Here is a 20261-nt window from a genome sequence, read left to right on the forward strand (position 1 = left end):
TCTTCTGGTTTTCAATATACAGGGCCTTCACTTCTTTGGTAAATTCCTTTCGGTTATTATTTCTTGATGCAATTGTAAATGAGACTGTTTTCCCAATTTCTCTTATACCTCCTTATTACAGAAATGCAACAGATTTTGTATATTGACTTTATATCCCACTACTTTACTGAATTTATTTACTAGTTCTTACAGTTTTTTGGCGGAGTTTCCAATATACAATATTATGTCATCTACAATGACCACTTTTCTTCCTCCTTCCCAATTTGGATGTCTTTTCTTTTTCTTGCCTAACTGCTCTGGCTAGGACTACCAATACTGTGTTGAATAAAAGAAGTTAAAACAGGCAATCCTTGTCTTGCTTCTGATGGTAATGGAAACGCTTTCAACTTTACACTCTTGAATCTGATGTTAGCTGTGGCCTTGTCACATATGGCTTTATTATGTTGAAGTACGTTTCATTTACACCTGGTTTGTTAAGTGTTTTTATTTATTTATTTTTATAACAAATGGATGAGCTTTATCAAATGTTTTTTCTGCATGTATTGAGATGATCATATGATTTTTATTCTTCATTTTTCTTTTTTTTTTTTTTAAACATTTATTTTTGAGACAGAGAGAGAGACAGAGCATGAACGGGGGAGGGGCAGAGAGAGGGGGAGACACAGAATCGGAAGCAGGCTCCAGGCTCTGAGCCATCAGCCCAGAGCCCGACGCGGGGCTCGAACTCACGGACCGCGAGATCATGACCTGAGCTGAAGTCGGACACTTAACCGACTGAGCCACCCAGGCGCCCCTATTCTTCATTTTTCAATGTGCTATATCACACTGATAAGAGGGTGTTGAGCCATTCCCATATCCGCGGAACAAGTCCCATCTGATCATCCTATATATGATCCTTTCAATGTACTGCTAATCTGGTTTGCTAATATTTGTTGAGAATTTTTGCATTTACATTCATCAGGGATACTGGCCATTTTCTTATGGTCTGGTTTTGGAATCAGGAAATGCTGGCCCCATGAAATTATTTTGGAAGCGTTTCCTCCTGTTCCATTTTGTGGAAGAGTTTGAGAAGGACTGGTAGTAATTTTCTCTGAATGTTTGATAAAATTCACCAGTGAAGCCATCTGTTTATAAGCCAACTTACCCTTTGACCCCCTTCACATTTCGCCTAGACCCCACTCACCACCTCTGACAACCAGCAATCTGTTCTCTGTATCTAATGAGCTTCATGTTTTTGTTTTAGATTCCATATGTAAGTGAGATCATATGGTATTTGTCTTTGTCTGACCTATTTCACTTAGCCTACTGCACTCAAGGGCCATCCATGTTGTTGCAAATGGCAAGATTTCATTCTTTTTATGGCTGAATAATATTTTATTGTACGTGTAATATACCACATCTTTATTTATCAATGGACACTTAAGCTGTTTCCATATCTTGGCTGTTGTAAATAATGCTGCAATGAACAGGGCTGTCTCTGGGCTTTCTAGTCTGTTTCAATACTCTGTCTTTCCATTCTTCTAGCAATACACTACTGTTTTATTTTAGTTTTTGGCTTTGGAGGATTTTATTTTCTATACTTTTTTTGTATAGCTTTGTAATAAATTTTAGTCCCTCATCATTTTTTTCTAAATTATCTTGCCAATTCTCACCAAACAAATTTTAGAATAATTTTGATAAATGAAAAATGTTGACATCTGGGTCAAGGTAATAAACATAAAAATTAAACCACAGAAATACTAGAAAAAAAATCTTTAAGATGGAGGTCTAGTTTCTAAAATGGGATACAGAAGCTGAAAATCATTACAGACATTTGAAGAATTTTTTAAAGCATTCAAAATCCTTGAAGAGAGAAGAGTAAGACTATGCGGTAAGACTAAACATAACCAAGAAGTAGTACAGAGTAGAAAAGTATAATAGTTGAAATAAACACTCATACAGTATTATTTATAAAAATTAGATAAATGTTAGAATGGAAAAACCAAAGAATGAATTAAAGAGCTAGAAGATCAGGTAGAGGACAGCTGCAGAAAGCATTAAGAAGACATTTGAAAAACAAACAAAAAAGGAAATTATTAAAGTTAAGAGATATGGAAGTTAGAAGTGGCAGAATCCATATAATAAAATTATCTGAAAGAAAAAAATGCAGGGGTGCCTGGGTGGCTCAGTTGGTTGAATGTCCTACTTTGGCTCAGGACATGACCTCACAGTTCATGAGTTCAAGCCCCACATAGGGCTTGCTGCTGTCAGCCTGTTAGGGCAGAGCCTGCTTCAGATTCTCTGTCCCCCTCTCTCTGCCCCTCCCCTGCTTGCATTCTCACAAAAACAAATACTAAAAAAAACCCAAAAAAACAAAAAAACAAAAATCAGACTGACCTATTTAAAAGAAATAAAAAAAATGGAGAAAATATTTGAAAAAATGACCAATAATTTTCCAGAATTGAAGAAAAGATGAAATACCTCAGATTAAAAATTTTGGAATACATTCTGGCATACAGATTTCCAATAAATAAGTATTTGTTGCATGAATGAATCAATATGAATCCAAGTGCCAAATAAGACAGAAAAGCAACTACACCCAGACACATTATAAACTGGAAAAGACACACAAAAAATTTCAAAATCTTCTAGAGAGGAACTACAGGTCATGTAGACAGCAGAAGAAATCAGATTGATATCAGGTCTTCCAAAAAGCAACATCAGAGGCAAAAAAAATAATGTAGTATTACTTTCAAAATGTTAAAGGAAAAGAATTTTGAATCAAAAATCTGTAATCAAATTAATCTATCATTTAAAAGTGAGAGTTAACTAAAGATATTTTTAGGCAAAAAAAGACCTTAGAATGTTTACATACAAACACCCTGTTGAAACTACTTTTACATAGGCACTCAAATAAGAACTGAAATAAATCTATGAGGAGGTTATGTGATATGTGGGAGTAAGAGTAACTAAATAACCTAATAAAGTACCTCTTATATAAAAAGTAAGAAAAAGGGCAGTTGGATGCTTAAAGACTACCCCTAACAATCCAGAACTAAAATTCAACAGAACATCAACATGGCTACTGGGAAACCGAGGGTGGTAGATGAAGTGGAGGAGACCAGAGGAAAGTGAGAAAGCAACTGAAGTGCTCGTCTTATTTGGAGGAAGATATATATGTTATATATACGTTATATATACTTCATATATGTGTGTGTGAGAGACATTTAAAAACTGTGGAAAATAACTAGCAGTTTAGTGAACAGAATGTAAATAATTTCCAATGCGTTATTATACTAAATGAAAATGGATTAAACTCATTAATTAAAAGATACAGTCTCTTGAAGCTAGATAAAAATAAGATTCAGCAATATGCTTTGTAAAAGAAACCACAAAAGATACTAAAAAGATTGAAAATAAAAGGACAGTTAAAAAATATATCAGGAAATATAAACCGAGGCAAGTAGTCAAACTTTGTTTGTTTACCCCATTCATGAATAATTCAGACCTTTCCTGGTCTGGGCTCAGTTCCGTGACATTCCTGGGCCTGTTGACTCCACCACTGCATTAAAACTCACAGGCTAAGGAGTATCTGTTTCCTTTATAGGAAAGGTCTTCACTTTGTTTCCTATTTTGACTTGGAGTCCTTTTTCCGTATCGGGCACCTGCAAATTCTCCTTTCTACCTTTCAAACTCAGCTGTGTATTTTTTATGTTTTATTTTTACTAGCATTTCCATATAGTTAAAAGGAAGAGAACTTTTCCAGTCTAGCAATTTGTCCAGAAGTCCCCGGAACATCCACTTTAGATTAAAAAGAACTGAAAACAAAATCCAAGTTACCTAAATTCTTCATCTATATTATAAAATGATAAAGCTCAATTGATAAAGTTACAAAAAGTAATAAAACAGTATCTTAGCACAGTCCTTGGTACATATAAAATATCCAAATACTGCCCTCTATACTTACCACTAATTTTACATTCTACCTAAAGAAAGGCAGAATCATAAGCATGGAATGAAAATTCCATTTTTCCGGTTTCAGCTTTCACTGGATTGCAACTGCTCTGGGGGTAAAAATGCTTCCTCCAAAATTGTTGTGAGGGGGGAAAAAAAAGGTAACTAGTAAAGGACCAAATTACAGCAATGATCCTTAAGAGTCATTCAGTTAGAAAAGTGATTTCTCTATGATTTCATCTTGAAACCTAAAATCCAAAACGCTATTCTGAGACCTACCACTGACTTTTTAGTTGACCTTCATCATGTCTCAATATTTGTTTCTTCTTAAAAGTAAAACTAAGCTATGTGACAATAAAGACCTCCTATCCTTCCAAAATTCTGATTCCAGAGTATAAGAGAGTAAGACAATTAGAATAATTTCTAATATATAGAATATAATTTCTAATAATAGAATAACTCCAAATTCTATTTTTCTATGAATGCAAAAATGACAGCTTAAGTTATTAAAGTTATTAAGTTATTAAAACATTATGACATCCTTATTTGCTCCTCCTGCTTGGGTGCTCTCTCACTCTCAAAAATAAATGAACATTTAAAAATTTTTTTACTTATTTATTTTTGACAGAGAGAAAGAATGCATGCATGCTGGGGGAAGGGGCAGAGAGAGGGAAGGACAGAGAATCCATAGTGGCCTCTGTGCTGACAGCACAGAGCCCCATTTGGGGCTTGAACTCAGGAACCTTGAGATCCTGACCTGAGCTGAAGCTGGACGCTTAACCGACTGAGCTACCCAGGCATCCCTAAAAAATTTTAAAAACTCCTTAAGGATCGGGTGCCTGAGTGGCTCAGTCAGTTAAGCATCCGACTCTTGGTTTCAGCTCAGGTCATGATCTAATGGTTCCTGAGCTCGAGCCCCACATTGGGCTCTGTACTGGAAATGCAGGGCCTGCTTGGGATCCTCTCTCTCCCCCCTCTCTCTGCCCCTCTCCCGCTCGTGCTGTCTCTCTCTCTCAAAATAAATAAACTTAAAAAAAAAAAAAAACTCCTTAAGGAAATTTGTAGTCTATTTTATACAGGTCTATATTACCTTTTATAGTGATCATGTACTACTTGTATAATCTGCAAATGAAAATTAAAAAAATAATAAAGTAGGTCAACATCCACTTGGTTTGCCCTGGAGAACTACAGTGTGGTGGTGGAAAGAATAATGACATGATGGGTGAGAGACTGCTTCAAACAAGAAGTAGAGGAAAATAAATAAAAGGTACCTTTATGTATTCTATATTTTCTAACCCACCCACCAGAATAGGAAAGGAAGCAAAAGATTCGGACAGAAGCTCAATCCAGTAAATATAGGCTGCACTTTTGGGTTGGTGCTGCTAAATATTTTATCTTTCAGAAATCTGAGCATGGCAGGTAATTCAGAAGAATATTCAAAATAAATACAAGATAAATGGTCAATATGGTTTAGCTATATATTTGTATTACCTTCAAAATCCCACAAAAGTAAACTTATGGTATAAAACAGAGTAGTATGTAGAGAGCCCAATGCTTGAAATATAAACAACCAATATCCACTAATCCCAGCCAAGTCAAGCAAAACATACTAGGAGAAATTTAACAAAACAAGAAAAGTACTAGAAGACCTTAGTTCTCATTGCAACTGTAAACAAACTCTTTGGGTTTCAGTTTTCTCTATTTTTTATTTCATTTTAAATTTTTTTAAGGTTTTATGTTCATTTAAAAAAATTTTTTTTAACATTTATTTATTTTAGAGAGAGACAGAGAGCAAGCAAGCAAGGGTTGGGCAGAGAGAGGGAGAAACAGAACTTGAAGCAGGTTTCAGACTCTGAGCTGTCGCACAGAGCCCGACACGGAGCTCAAACTCGCAAACTGTGAGATGATGACTTGAGCTGAAGTTGGATGTTTAACCAACTAAGCCACCCAGGTACCCCATATTTTTAATTTTTTTTTTAACGTTTTTTCATTTTTTGAGAGACAGCAAGACAGAGCATGAGTGGGGCGTGGCGGTGCAGACAGAGAGGGAGACACAGAATCTGAAGCAGGCTCCAGGCTCCGAGATGTCAGCACAGAGCCCAACATGGGGCTCGAACTCACAAAGTGAGAGATCATGACCTGAGCCGAAGTCGGACACTTATCAGATGGAGCCACCCAGATGCCCCATCAGTTTTCTCATATTATTATTTATTTAATTTTTTTTAATGTTTACTTATTTTTGAGAGACAGCGCAAGACAGAGCGTAAGCTGAGGAAGGGGCAGAGAGGGAGACACAGAATCCAAAGCAGGCTCCAGGTTCTGAGCTGTCAGCACAGAGCCTGACAAGGGCTCGAACTCACAGGCCATGAGATCATGACCTGAGCTCAAGTTGAAGCTTAACGGACTGAGCCACCCAGGCACGCCAGTTTTCTCATTTTAAAGTGAGGTCCATTCCAACTCTAAAATTCTACTATTCTTTGTCTCCTCCGACTCTTTCCTCAATATAGATACATGGTGTAAAGTATATCCAACAAGCATTGGTCTAGAACTGATTCTCCTAACTTCAAAAAATGAATTAGTATGCGATGTCAAACTATGGCTATTTCCTTTAGCTATCCTACCCCAGTTTGCTCATGCAATTTTCAATCACTTAGCATTTACTAAGCATCTGTATGCTAAGTAATGGAACTGAACATCAACAAGACACAATTCTAGCCTAAAGGAAATTTATGGTTTTTAAGTGGCAAAAAGACAGGTTAATTACCACTTGGAAGAATATACCTTACAAAAATATGAGAGCACTAGCACAAAGAGATCACCCAACCCAGGTGCATGTATACAGAGGCATGGATAGGGAATTTCAAGAAGAGGTAACACTAAGATAGAATCCTGAGGATGACCAGCAGGCAGGTAGATACGGACAGGGCTGCAGAGGGAGGATAAGCATGTGCACAGGTATGGACACCCATTCCCACCCAACAAAGCAGGCTACATTGAAAGGATAGCAAAAACCGAAGCACAGTGGGTAGAAAATGAAGCTAAACAAGTGGGAGGATCACATCACAAAGTACCTTGTGATTGTGTTGTTTGATCTTAATGATGGCAAAAAGCAATTTAAGATTTTTAAAAAGGCAGTGACAACTCAAGTAATTTAGAAAGGTGTTGCTGGTGAAACAATGGAAAACAGACTAAACAGAAATTAGATGAGAGACAAAGAGACCACTTAAAGTATAATGAATGACCAGACTGTGAAGTAGGGAAGAACAGCAAATAAGAACAAAGAGGTTAGAATGACACCCACGTTTCTGGCTTTAGCAGTAGGAAGTTGCTGAAAGTAACTTAACTTAAAAGAAGCAATTAGCATTTTTCTGTTGTATTTACTCTAATAATAGCAACTAAACAATATCACAAATTTTTAAAAAGCAAAATTCTCATTACTTTATTAGACAGTAATTACAAAACCAGATTAGCGATAAAAAGAGGCTTTTTGACACTGCCAACCATGAGACCGTAACAGACCACATTCTAACAATATATTTAGACTTTTTAAAGAAAATAATACAGGCAGTTGTGTTTACAACGATCTATTTGCCCTAGGTATCGCATATATCTATATATACATTTATTTCCAAAATTGTTAAGATGTGTATATAAGATACTCATCTGCACTTGAGAGAGTTGGCATAAATAACTTTTAAAGGTCAAGGATGCTAAAAATGAGCTGCGGAGTTACCGATCTCTTTCTAGCCCTATAGGGTTCTAAATTGTGCAACTTCCATAGACCAGTAGAGGGCTGCAACAGCTCAGAGAAAATGGTTAGGCAGCCTCCCTTGCATCTCTGGCACTGGGAACTGAAAAAATTACCAATGCCTAACGCAGGAATCTAACAGGCGCTATGTACTCTCTTCACTGTCAACAGATTCTAAAAGGGGTCAGGAGTAATTCCCCAAATCCTGAAAGCTTTCTAGAAACCTTTGTAATTAAACATTTTGTCACCAGCTCCTTTCTCTTCTGTCAAAATGGTCAAGTGTTGGAGGCCAAGTAAAATCTCACTGACATACAGTAATTAGGAAAAAAAGTCAGTCAAAGGAGTTAGCAAATCACCACTTCCTTCCAGACTAACCTTCCTAAAACAATTTTGTTGTTAGGTTACTCTTACATCTACTTTATCAATTTTGTTCTGCAAAATAGTACAGTGTTGAAATCTAACTTTCCTTTGCCTAGATTTTAAGGCAGATTTTTACCTCACATAGACAATCTTATTTTCATCTCCCCTTGTCAGACCACTCTCAATATACAATATGCAATAAACATGGAAAGGGACCCTGAAGTGAACTTTGAAGAAAAAAACAAAATTACATAGGTCTAGAAAAAGGGAAAAGTCACTGTCAGGAAATTCGTGCCAAGAACAAAAAAGGGAGATAAGAATTCCCCTGAGGGAGTGAGGAAATTGATCCAGGAAAAGTGTATTAGGGGGCTTCCACTGAATTTGTAATGGTTAATTCTTAAGCTGGTGATAGGTACCCAGGAGTTCATTATGCTGTTTTCTGTACTTTTTTATTATCTAGTATTTCAAAAGAAAAAAGTTTTGGTATTTTAACTTTGCACCCTCTCCTGCCCCTCAAAAGACATGAGCTGATCTTTGCAACATAAATCTGGTGCCATTCTTTTTTAAAATGTTTTTTTTTAATTTTAATTTTTTTTTTTTTACTTTTGAGAGAGAGAGAGGGAGGGGCAGAGAGAGAGGGAGACACAGGATCCAAAACAGGCTCCAGGCTCTGAGCTGTCAGCACAGAGCCCGATGTGGGGCTCAAACCCATGAGCGGTGGGATCATGACCTGAGCCGAAGTCAGATGCTTAACCGACTGAGCCACCCAGGTGCCCCAAATCTGGTACCATTCTAAATACTACTCACAGTTTAATTCCAAGTAATGGCCTAACTCACGTTTACTGCTTTCTTTAAAAATGACAGGGCACATACTTTACCTTTAAACGGTAGGACTTTTAATTGTTTAGATAATTCAGTGCAGTTTTAACAGCAGTACATAAGTATATGAGAGATTCAGGATAAAGGTCATGGTAATAAAAAAAACAAAAACAAAAAACAAACCAGAATAGTTTACGAGAATCATTGATCCTGAAATCTTTATGTATGCCCACTTTATGCAGTTAAAGGTAGCTAGAATTAGTACTTTATGACAGCAACGCTAATGGAAGAATTAAATTATTTCTAATTTGCATATCACACTTTTCCCACCCTGACCCAACTACAGTGAGTTGTAACACTGCTTCAGGCTAGAGCCAAAATTTATAGCTTCCATATGATTTCACACCAGGGTTGAATTGTTTGGGCTTTACTTCAGTCCTGATCTACTACCTCACTTTTTCTATATCCTGCACACTCTCCAACATTAACCGACTTACTATACCACACACAAGAATTCAGGTAACTACATCTTTCAGGGCATTTAAAAGAAAATATGCTCTAAACCTGCTTAGGGTAGTAGTGTGTATTACTGATAGCTTTTTTAGCCAGAGAAACTTAGAAATATAAACTGGTTCTCTACCAAGGTATACTGAAAAGAATGATAAGGAGAGAGATAATGGGGGGACCAAAGCAAATTCAATGTATTCTAATAACTGTAAGACAGTAAGAAAAGCATGGTACTATGAAAACTCCAACCCCAATGGGAAAGAATACATGCATATTTTGCTTTACTTTTAAAAGAAAACATTACTAGGGACACCTGGGTGGCTCAGTTGGTTGAGTGTTTGACTTCAGCTCAGGCTACGATTTCAGGGTTCAAAGGGTTCGAGCCCCACGTTGGGCTTTGCACTGACAGCGCAAGGTCTGCTTAGGATCTGTCTCCCACTCTCTCCCCGTCCCTCCCCCACTCCTGTTGTCTCTCTCTCTCCCTCAAAAATAAACATTAGGGGCGCCTCAGTGTCTCAGTCGGTTAAGCGTCCAACTTCATCTCAGGTCACGATCTCATGGTTGGTGGGTTTGGGCCCCGCATCAGGTTCTGTGCTGACAGCTCACAGAGCTTGGAGCCTGCTTCGGATTCTGTGTCTCTCTCTCTCTCTACCCCTCCCTCACTCACACTCTGTCTCTCTCAAAAATAAACATTAAAAAATTTTTAAAAAAACATTATAAAAACTCCTAGATATATAATCACACAAATGTTATAAAGTGGAAAAAAAAGAGGCAAATTCCACTGACTGTATCAATATTAAACAGTTTTATCAGAAAAAAAATATACTATAAAAATAATGCCAAAATATACAAGTTTAGGACTATTTAAGAATATAATAATTCTACCTCAAACCTGAACTTAATTCCCAAGTCACAGTATTCATAGTATTTTCTGGACAGACCTATTTCAGACCCTGAAAGCATATTCACTAGAATTTAAAATAGGGGCACCCAGGTGGCTTAGTCAGTTAAGTGTCTGCCTTCAGCTCAGGTCATGATCTTATGGTTCGTGAGTTCACACCCTGCATCTGACTCTATGCTGCCAGCTCAAAGCCTGGAGCCTGTTTGGATTCTGTGTCTCCATCTCTCTCTGCCCCTCCCCCCTTTGCATATGTGTGTGTGTGTGTGCGCGCGCGTGCGCGCACACTCACGCTTTCTCTCTCAAAAAGAAACATTAAAAAAAAAAAGGATTCACAATATAATTTCAAAATGTTTACAGGACCTCTCCCTAATTATGGATCCTTGCTTTAAGTAACTATCTCTTCATGCTAAATTTTAAGTTCCACACAAGCAGATAAGATAATGTCTTCTTCGGGTATGTGCTTAGAGCACAAGGACCTAAAACCTTAAAACTTAACAACCTTATCAATGATCTTCTTGTCTCTTACTGAATTTCATGTAATTTTGCTATAATTGTTTTCTAAGAAAATTTGCATTACATTGTTTCCCATCTTGCAAATTCATTTTTCTAAGTTTATTTCCTTTTAGAGAAAGAGAACACCCATGGGGGAGGGGCAGAAAGAGAAAGAAAGAGAGAATCCCAAGCAGGCTCCTGCTGTCAATGTAGAGCCCAATTTGGTGCTCAATTTCGTTAACCGTGAGACCATGACCAGAGCCAAAACCAAGAGCTGGACGCTTAACTGACTGAGCTACCCAGGTGTCCCGCAAATTCATTTTTATTAAGCCCCTCATCCTAGTAAACTCCTGCACTACCCTTCTCCCTGAGTCCTCTTATACTAATCAGACCATTCTCCTGTCACTGGCTTTGGGGTGATTCTTGGTCATTCCATAAATATGTGATGACTCTACAGTGTGATGAAATTTGGGTGTACAACACTGAACAAGACAGACACGATATACGTCCTTGCAGAGTTTGGTATATTCCCTTTCATAACAACCAGAAAGCAATCTGGATGTTTAAGAATAACGTCTTCCTATTTCACACATTTATGTTCTGCTCATTCAGTGTAAACCCTTAAAAAAGACAAAGACTATAATACTGTCTTTGTTTATATTTTCCCAAACATCTGCCTCAACAATGACAAATGCAATGCTGTTCACAGAAACATTTATTTAAAATGTATTAACTGTGGGGCGCCTGGGTGGCTCAGTCGGTTGAGTGTCGGACTTCAGCTCAGATCAGGATCTCACATTCTGTGAGTTTGAGCCCCGCGTCGGGCTCTATGCTGACAGCTCAGAGCCTGGTGCCCGCTTCGGATTCTGTGTCTCCCCCGTCTCTGCCCCTCCCCTGCTCATGTTCTGTCTCAAAAATAAATAAAAACATTAAAAAAAAAAACTTTTAATAAAAAAAATAAAACGTATTAACTATGAAAAGTTTAAAACCTTCTTTGTTCAACTTGAAAATTGAGAAGTAAAAAGATAAAAATTCCAGTTATTTTCAAATTCAATATCCAGAGATAAACTATCACACTTCAGACTGGATCATTCAAGACCTTTCATTCCTCGTAAAAATCCATAGTCTGTAATGCAAAATAATTATTTTTTACCAAAAGGCTAAAAATTTACTTATTATTTTATCCTTTTTTCTCTTTGCCAAAGCAAAGAGATTTTTTCTCTTAACATCACCAAATTTTTTGAAGGTGTAGTTCTGTGAGGAAGCAACACAATCACAGATTTAAATCAAATCTCATCTCTAAAACAGGAGTAAGATATGGGGCACCTAGCTGGCTTAGTCTGTAGAGCATGAGTCCCATGTTGGGTGTAAAGATTACTTAAAAATAAAAAAATTAGGGGCACCTGGGTGGCTCAGTCAGTTGAGCGTCCTCGGCTCAGGTCATGATCTCACAATCACAACTCGTGGGTTGGAGCCCTGCATCTGGCTCTGTGCTGACAGCTCATAGCCTGGAACCTGCTTCAGATACTGTGTCTCCTTCTCTGTCCCTCCCCCGCTCATGCTCTGGCTCTGGCTCTCTCTCTCAAAAATAAACATTAAAAAAAATTTTTTTAAATAAAAATCGGAATGTGATAAACTTCACAAGGTTACTGTAAGGAGTGAATGAAAAGTTAAGTGGAGAGCCTATTATCAACTGTGAAACACTTGTAATTATGCCTGTATCAGTCAAATGGTACTTCATAATGAATTAGGATTTAAATGTGAGACTCTAGTTTTCCCCTATGCTCCAAGAATTCTCACTGTTTTCTGGTGCTTCCTCCCTAACTACTGAGTTCACAAAAGCTATAGGCAGAAGAAATTCTTGGATTAGAAATAATTAAAGAGCCCAGAGAGTTATCATCTCAATAAGTTATCATCTCAATAACTTTCAAATACCAAACTTAAAATTAATAGTATGGAGAGAGTCGGTTTCTTCTGGGGTTTGCCAAAAGGATGTAAAATGCAAGTTTTCATTCAAATGATAAATTAGAAAAAATATTTGTAACATATAGATTAATAATCTCTAATATACAAATATCCATAAAGAGAGATTAGAGAATCGTTAACTCTTTTATTGTAGGTTTTTTACTTTAATAATAAGCATATGTTAATTCTGTAATTTAAAAACACTAATGAAAGTGTTTTAAAAATTGTTTAAATGGGGTGCCTGTATGGCTCAGTTGGTTGAGCGTCCGACCTCGGCCCAGGTCATGATCTCACGGTTTGTGAGTTCGAGCCCCACGTCGGGCTCTGTGCTGACAGCTCAGAGCTTGGAGCCTGCTTCAGATTCTGTGTCTCCCTCTCTCTCTGCCCCTCCCCCACTCATGCTCTGTCTCTCTTTCTCTGTCAAAAATAAACATTAAAAAAAAATTGTTTAAAAAAATAAAAAATAAATTAAAAAAATAAAAATTGTTTAAATTCTTGATTGCCATTTCTAGAAGTTTTCAGTAAGAAGGAACAAAGAGAAAAATGGCCAAGGATATGAAGTGTTAATTCACACAAGGGAAAATGCAAATGATGTATTAGCTAATGATCCAAATTCCTGTAGCTAAAATCAATATTCATACCATAATTAAAGACAAAAGCCTTGAAATTGAAGTGGTATACTTAAATCAACTAACACAAATTTAAATTGTCAATCAACAATAGATAGGTATTGTTTTCTTCACTGGGTGTTTGCAAAAGCAGGGGAACATCAGTGTATGAAGGGGAAGGAGGAGCCACGAAGGAGGAAAAAGGACAAAAGAAAGGAAGAATGAGTAAGCCAATCTGCTGTCAAACATTCCTGTTTACTTTCAATGATAAGAGGACAAACAGAAACTCAGTAAAAAGGTATTTTTTGTCCTGTTCAAATTCAGCTTAAAGAGAACACTCATCATTATTCTTGGGATTTTTTTTTTTTAATGTTTATTTATTTTTGAGACAGAGAGAGAGAGACAGAGCATGAACGGGGGAGGGGCAGAGAGAGAGGGAGACACAGAATTGGAAGCAGGCTCCAGGCTCTGAGCCATCAGCCCAGAGCCCGACGCAGGGCTCCAACTCACGGACTGCGAGATCGTGACCTGAGCTGAAGTCGGACCCTTAACCGACTGAGCCACCCAGGCGCCCCATTCTTGGGATGTTTTAATGAAATGTGGAAGACAGGGTTAACTTCTGAAGGTTGAATAACCACCACAGGATGATCCGCCTCATTATAAATCTATGAATTAGGTTGATCATAAGAAAATTCTTCTCTAAGTAACAAACTTACATTTATACAGCACTTATAAATTTCAAGTTAGTTCTTGAGTCTAGTACTCAAGATATCTAAATATCTAAAGTTAGAGATACTCTAATGACAACTTTTTGAAGTATTTTCATAAGTAGATAGTATCTCCTCTCATCATTGATTAAAATAACATATGCAAGTATCTAACAGTGCCTCAAGTACAGAAGCTCAATGAAAGTTCTTTTCCTTTATCACCAAATAACTTTCAAATACTCAAACTCTGATAAAAAAGGACTTTAACTCAGAGGTTGCAAGACTTAGTATTTGGAACAATTTAGCATTTAGAACAAGAGAATGTAACAAGGCTTTCTTCCTAATTGTAATACTTTTGTTCAAATTAAGGTAGGAAACATTTTGTAAAATTTTAATTTTCTCATTTGTCTTTAACATCATTAACTATCACCACAAGTTAGTAAAGTGGTATAAAGAATGTTTTAGTATTTACTTCTACCCTGCTTAAGTTTCAGAAGAGGTATAACAAAACAGAAAGAAAGCTGTATACGATGTGCCTTTGGTGGAAAAGAAAATAAAAAGTACGGTAGGTGTGTTTCTCCTCCCTTCCTTTAGATGTACTAACGCTTCTCTTTAGTGAGTGAATTTCAAAAGTCTAGCATTTTGCCAGGGAATTTTAACCTGGATCCTATCCATGGTTCAACATCATCAGCTTACCTAATGTTTTGCTGATCTCAGAGTAGTTGTGAAATTCAAAGGATCTCACATAAAAAGTATTTCATGAACTACAAAGCATCGTAATTCTTACGTACTACTGTATCCTGAGTCAAAATAGATACTTCTAGGGAGAGAGAACCACACATACGTGGTTTCTGTTCTCCATTAGAATTCAGGAGGCAGACAAAACTCCCATGTAGGAGAAGAACAATTTGAAATCTGAGAAGCTACAAGATTCTCTCACACACCTCTTTCAAGCAACAAAGTAGTTTAAAAATACGATATTCAGGGAGTCTGGCTGGCTCAGTTGGTACAGCATGCGACTCTTGATCTCAGGGTTCTAAGTTCCAGCCCCACACTGGGTTCAGATATTACTCAAAAATAAAAATAAAGCTTTAAAAATGGGGAAAATATGATATCACTAATATTTCTGGTATTTCCCCCAATTATGGCCCAAATACAAACCGAAAACCAGAAGAGTAGACTATTACATATTTGAAACAATTTTAGTGCAATAGCAAACATAAAGTCAACGGCCAAAGAGACAATTTTTTAAATGCCAAAGAAAAAGAAATTACTTCCACTCTCTAACTTGCAGCTCCATAATTTATCTCTTCTACTTATCTCAATTTGGAAGCATTTCTGTGTTTAACTTAATTTTCTAAGAACTTAAGAGTCTGAACTTCTTAGAATTTTGGAGGCTCTCACTAATTGGAAAACCTATTGGATGCTATTTTCTAACCTGCACAAATTTTCTATTGCTGGATCTATTCCTTTACAAAAGTCCTAAATGAGTTTGGTTGGTGATCTTTTTCCTATAGTAACTATGATTAAAATGTTTCTTTAGAAAAATGGCATCAATATCAAGGTGGAGTTTGTTAAAATCACCTCTTGTAACGTTAAAAACTGTAGCCCTTCTGTAGCTGGGGAGATTAATTTGCTTCTGACAACATAAAAAAAAAACCCCAACAGTTACCTCAGCATCTCACAAAAAGGCTTTCTGCCTACCTTCCAAGAATCTCATAAGGTATTTACTTTCTTTTTGTTTTTTTGACCAACACAGTAGAAGGTAGAATAGCTGGCCTCCAGATATTTTCACAAAATCTGAAATTAAAGAAACTCTGCCTCAAAACTTTTCAAAATCAGTTAAACACTCTTAATTACAGGCAGAGCACAAACAAATGATTAAGAATGGGAACAATACGGTCTGTCACTTTTTTCAGGTCTATGAATATATACACATCGCATAATAGTTCAAAGCCTTATTTTCCTGGCCATATGTTAGAATAATAGTAGTATCTGTTTAACAAGATTATTTTGAAAATTATCTTAAATATTTCAGTTAGAACTTTGAACACTCTAAGTGCTTAAGAAATATTTATCATAATCTTCAAACTCAAGATTACAGGTAAAATATGTAATACTACAATAAACAATATTACTATATTGGTTTCCAGTATTATCAATTCAAAGCACTAGAAGATCTTTAAACATAACAGCAAAAGCCAACAAACAAAAACTCACCCATTAACATTTCTACATATTTAGATCTACAAGATAACCTTAACACCAACCATTCAAAGCTGAGTTTACAAAGGAAATTATCTCCTGTTATTGCCATATGTGGAAACTAGCAACAGACAAATTAACATTGCAACTAAGACACTTTCACTATTACTTTTAAAAAGCCACTGTTAAAGAAACAGATTATGCATGCATGAGTGTAAATGAGAATATTTTCAAATGCTATATGGAGAAACTTCATATTCTCCAGAGGAAGTCAGGCTCTAACAACTGCAATATTTAAAACGTTCATAAGAGGCTTTACTAAGATTAGATCTAAGTGGGGATCAGAAAATGTATCTACAGGGAGTTATAATCTGTAAAACAGCAGGTGCTGGAAACAATAAAGCTAAGGCTAAGCAAAAACCTAGGGATCTAGACACCTTGTTACACAGATACTTTAAAATATCACCACTTTTTATATGTATAAAAGTTTACAATATACCATGTGCTTTTCATATGTAATCACATTTATTCCATCCCTGTAAATTATGTAGGAAAATGACTTTTTGTAGATTAAGAAGGTCCTGAAAGTTAATGCGATTTGTCAAAAACCACAGTTAGGAAGTAACAAATCAAGAATTTTTACTTTTAAATCAAAAATTTTAACTGAGGCTTTCTTGCTTATATTTCAATATTCTTTCCAGTACTCCAAAAAACTACTTCGTAAAGGAGCAAATTAGCATTTTCACAGAAAGGAATCTCTAGGCCCAAACCACAGACTTTTTGAACTAGGTTGTAGTGACTTATGTAAGTTACTTCACTTTAGTAGGACTTTATTTTCTCATCCGTAAAATGAGAAAATCTGAAGTCCCTTCCAGTTCTAAGGACAAATCACCATGACTCTACCCTTTGCACAATACATTTTACAAATACATTTTGATGTTAATTTTAGAAACTCCAAGTAACAAAGTAGTGTGTGAACTGCTCTTAAACAAACTATTGCAATTATTAAACAAATTCTTCATGCCTTTCTGATAAATGTTGCTTCAGTATCAAGTTTATATACAGAAAACAGTCTAAACCTCTTATGGACTATGATGGAAGCAATCTCATAAATCATTCTCTTTTTAGACTGAAATAATGCTCTTAAAACAGGAGAATGAAAAATTTTTAACTACCAGTCAATACCAACAAATTGAACATTTTTACTATTATTCTTCTTATTCCTTAGAATAAAAACCTCTTTTCCAACAAAGTGTTTTTCAAATAGCCCACTGACTACCATTTTCTACAATCTACCTCAAAAGAATATCACACTTTCCAAAAACTTCTATAGGATTACACACACACACACACACACACACCTTGATAAAAACATCTTCCTTTTAAATTCATTCCACTGAGTAGGCACTTGTCTCCAAACAAAATTCAACTGTTTTCCCCTTCCCTTGATATTCAAGAACTAAAACCAGAAACTGAACATATTTTTTCACCTACCTAAGTTCTTTCCTCATCAGAATATTTTAGTTCTCTCTTCTATCTCAAATACTCCTCATGGAATACACACCCCAAGATTTTCACTTTCCCAGCTCTGCTTGCTCATTAAACCATACTAAACAACTATGGAAATCACAGAGACAAAAAACATTAAAGGCACCCTGTTTCTTTTTTTTTTTTTAACTCCTTACCTTCCATGAACACCCCTTAATACTCAGATTTTAGTTCACTTTAACACCTTGCATGCCCCTAAAATAGAACACATCCCTGAATAGCTTGACTTTAGTCAAGGTGGCTGCAGACCTTCCTTTAAAAGACATTTAATTGGTACTTGTGTTAACTATAAAAGATCTTTAAGAAGTAAAACCTTTTCCTCTTGCCTATCATCTCTTGGAGAGACATGAATCTTTATTTTTTGCGTTTAGCCCAAATATAATGACTTGATCTTATACAGTCAACACTATCTCATTTTGTTTTTAAGCCACTTGGCACCAATAGAGCATATGTTCTGCCAGTTCTGAGCTAATCTCCAGGAAAGCCTTTGTACAATGATTGAAGAAACTGAAACAGATCAGTGCCCGAGATTTTGAACAGCCTACTTGAGCATATGTTTTTAATAAACAGTCAATTTATTTTAGAATAGCTATTTTACCAGTTCACCTTCCTTCATAATTTACGTAAACCAATTTTAAAATTAAAAAGGAGCACATGACTAAGAACACAGGTTCATTTCAACTTCGGGATTACAGATAATTCCAAGGCTTTACACATCACTGAATCTGCAACCCATTTCACCCGCGGGTGTCCGGTGGAAATTACAATGTCAAAGAGTACACAGCTTAAAATGTTTCCTACGGTTTCAACTGGTGCAATAGTGTTAACTTCCCATCCCAAACTGTTTCTTACTGTTATTATTAAAACAGCTGTCAGCTGGGCTTCGGTAACCTCTTTGTACAACCGTTTATTCAACGCTTTGGGATCCCTGAGGATGCGTCACACCATATTACCCCTCAAAATGAGATCTAAGAATCTGACGTGCTCCAAGGGTCTACGAACACCATTCGAATGGGCACTTGCAGAACGATGAAGAGAACCGATTGCCCAATGCGGCAAGGACAGAGTACACTGGCATTTAAGACAGAACTGCAGCGTGCCGCTCTCCTTTCCCTTGAGACTATCAAAGCGGCAATTTCCCTTCTCCCTTTCATCTTCCTCTCCCCTTGACCCCGGTACCTCCGATGCTCTCTCCAGGAGGGGCAGCAGCGATCTCCCGCGGCCGCGCCCGCACCCTGGCTCACGGCGGGCCGGCGGGCGCGCGCGACGGGCCGGGCGCGCCCCCACCCCCGCCCAGCCCCGCCCCGCCGGGTCCGGCCGCAGCACGCCGGCGGCGCCCTCTCGGGCCGCGCACACTCGCACACTCGCACGCACACGCTCCTCCCGGCCCCGCCATGTTCCGGGAGGCGGCGGCAGCCCAGCCCCGGGAGCGGCGGCGGGGGGGGGGGGGTGCCCGGGGGGGGGGGGTGCCCCGCCGAATCCCCCCGCACCACCGCCCTGCTGGCGGCTCCCGGCCGCGCCGCAGCTACTCAGGACTCCTGGAGGGGCGGCGGCGGGCGGAGCGGACCCGCGCCGGGGCCACTAACGGCCTGTCACTGTCAGGCCGGCGGCGCCTTGGGCTGGGCCTGGCCTGGCCTGGCGGCACGAGACAGGGTGGGCAGGGCGCGTCCCCTACCTTGCTCTGATGAGGGGAGACGGGAGCAGCGCAGAACTGAGGGGTCTCCTCCCAGGCGCCGGGTACGGGGCTCGAAACCGCGCCCCTCCTTCCTCCTCGCCTGTCGCCACGCCCCCCTCACCCTCACGGACCCAAGGCACTAACGGCGCAGGAGGGTTTACCCCCTGAACGAGTGCCTCGGTGTTGCCGTCGCTGTCGTTGTCTTCGTCGCCGCTGCAACCGCCACGAACGCCGCGGAGGCCGGGCTTGAAAACATCTCCGGTCTCCGTCCGTCTCTCACCACAGCCTCCTCGCTCCCAGGACAGCGCCGCCCGGCGATTGGCTGCGACGTAGGCACGTGACTCCACGGGCACGGGACGGGCGGCGTGACCGCCCCGCCCCCGGCGCCCGCCCGCCCCTTCCGCCAGCCCCTCCCCGCTACCCCGCCGCTCTTTCAGTTCTACGGAGAAGCTTCCCGAGCCGCGGGGCGGGGGCAGTCGGAAGGTACCAAGTGGGAGGCGGCGGGGGTGTAGGCCGGAACTCCTCTACGTGCTCGTATCTCCTTCCACCTCACCCAGGTGTTACCGTCTTCCTCCGCCGTCACTGGCCCGAAAAGAGAGGGGAAAATCTGGGGGTGAGCTAGAAAGCAGAATAGGCTCCGCTGACGCTGCCAGGACGACGGGTTCTGCGGTCGCTTTTTGTGGCGACCATGGCAGTGGATGTGACTGGAAACTTCTGGAAATGGCGGCGGCGAAGAGGCTGGACATGGAGTATTCACATACTCTTGTTATTTTTGCAGATCGGGTGGGAGAGT

General features: G+C 38.8%; 1 protein-coding gene across 1 annotated transcript in view; it reads right to left on the bottom strand.

Annotated features, from left to right (window-relative positions):
- Nucleotides 1-19781, bottom strand: part of ANKRD12 (ankyrin repeat domain 12) — a 126749-nt gene extending 106968 nt beyond the window's left edge. Inside the window, 1 exon segment of the mRNA XM_042961950.1 lies at nt 19469-19781. The gene's annotated coding sequence lies outside the window, so the exon portion shown is untranslated.
- Between the last annotated feature and the right edge of the window lie 480 nt (nt 19782-20261).

Source organism: Panthera tigris, chromosome D3, assembly GCF_018350195.1.
Source record: "Panthera tigris isolate Pti1 chromosome D3, P.tigris_Pti1_mat1.1, whole genome shotgun sequence".
In the NCBI taxonomy this organism is placed as follows: domain Eukaryota; kingdom Metazoa; phylum Chordata; class Mammalia; order Carnivora; family Felidae; genus Panthera; species Panthera tigris.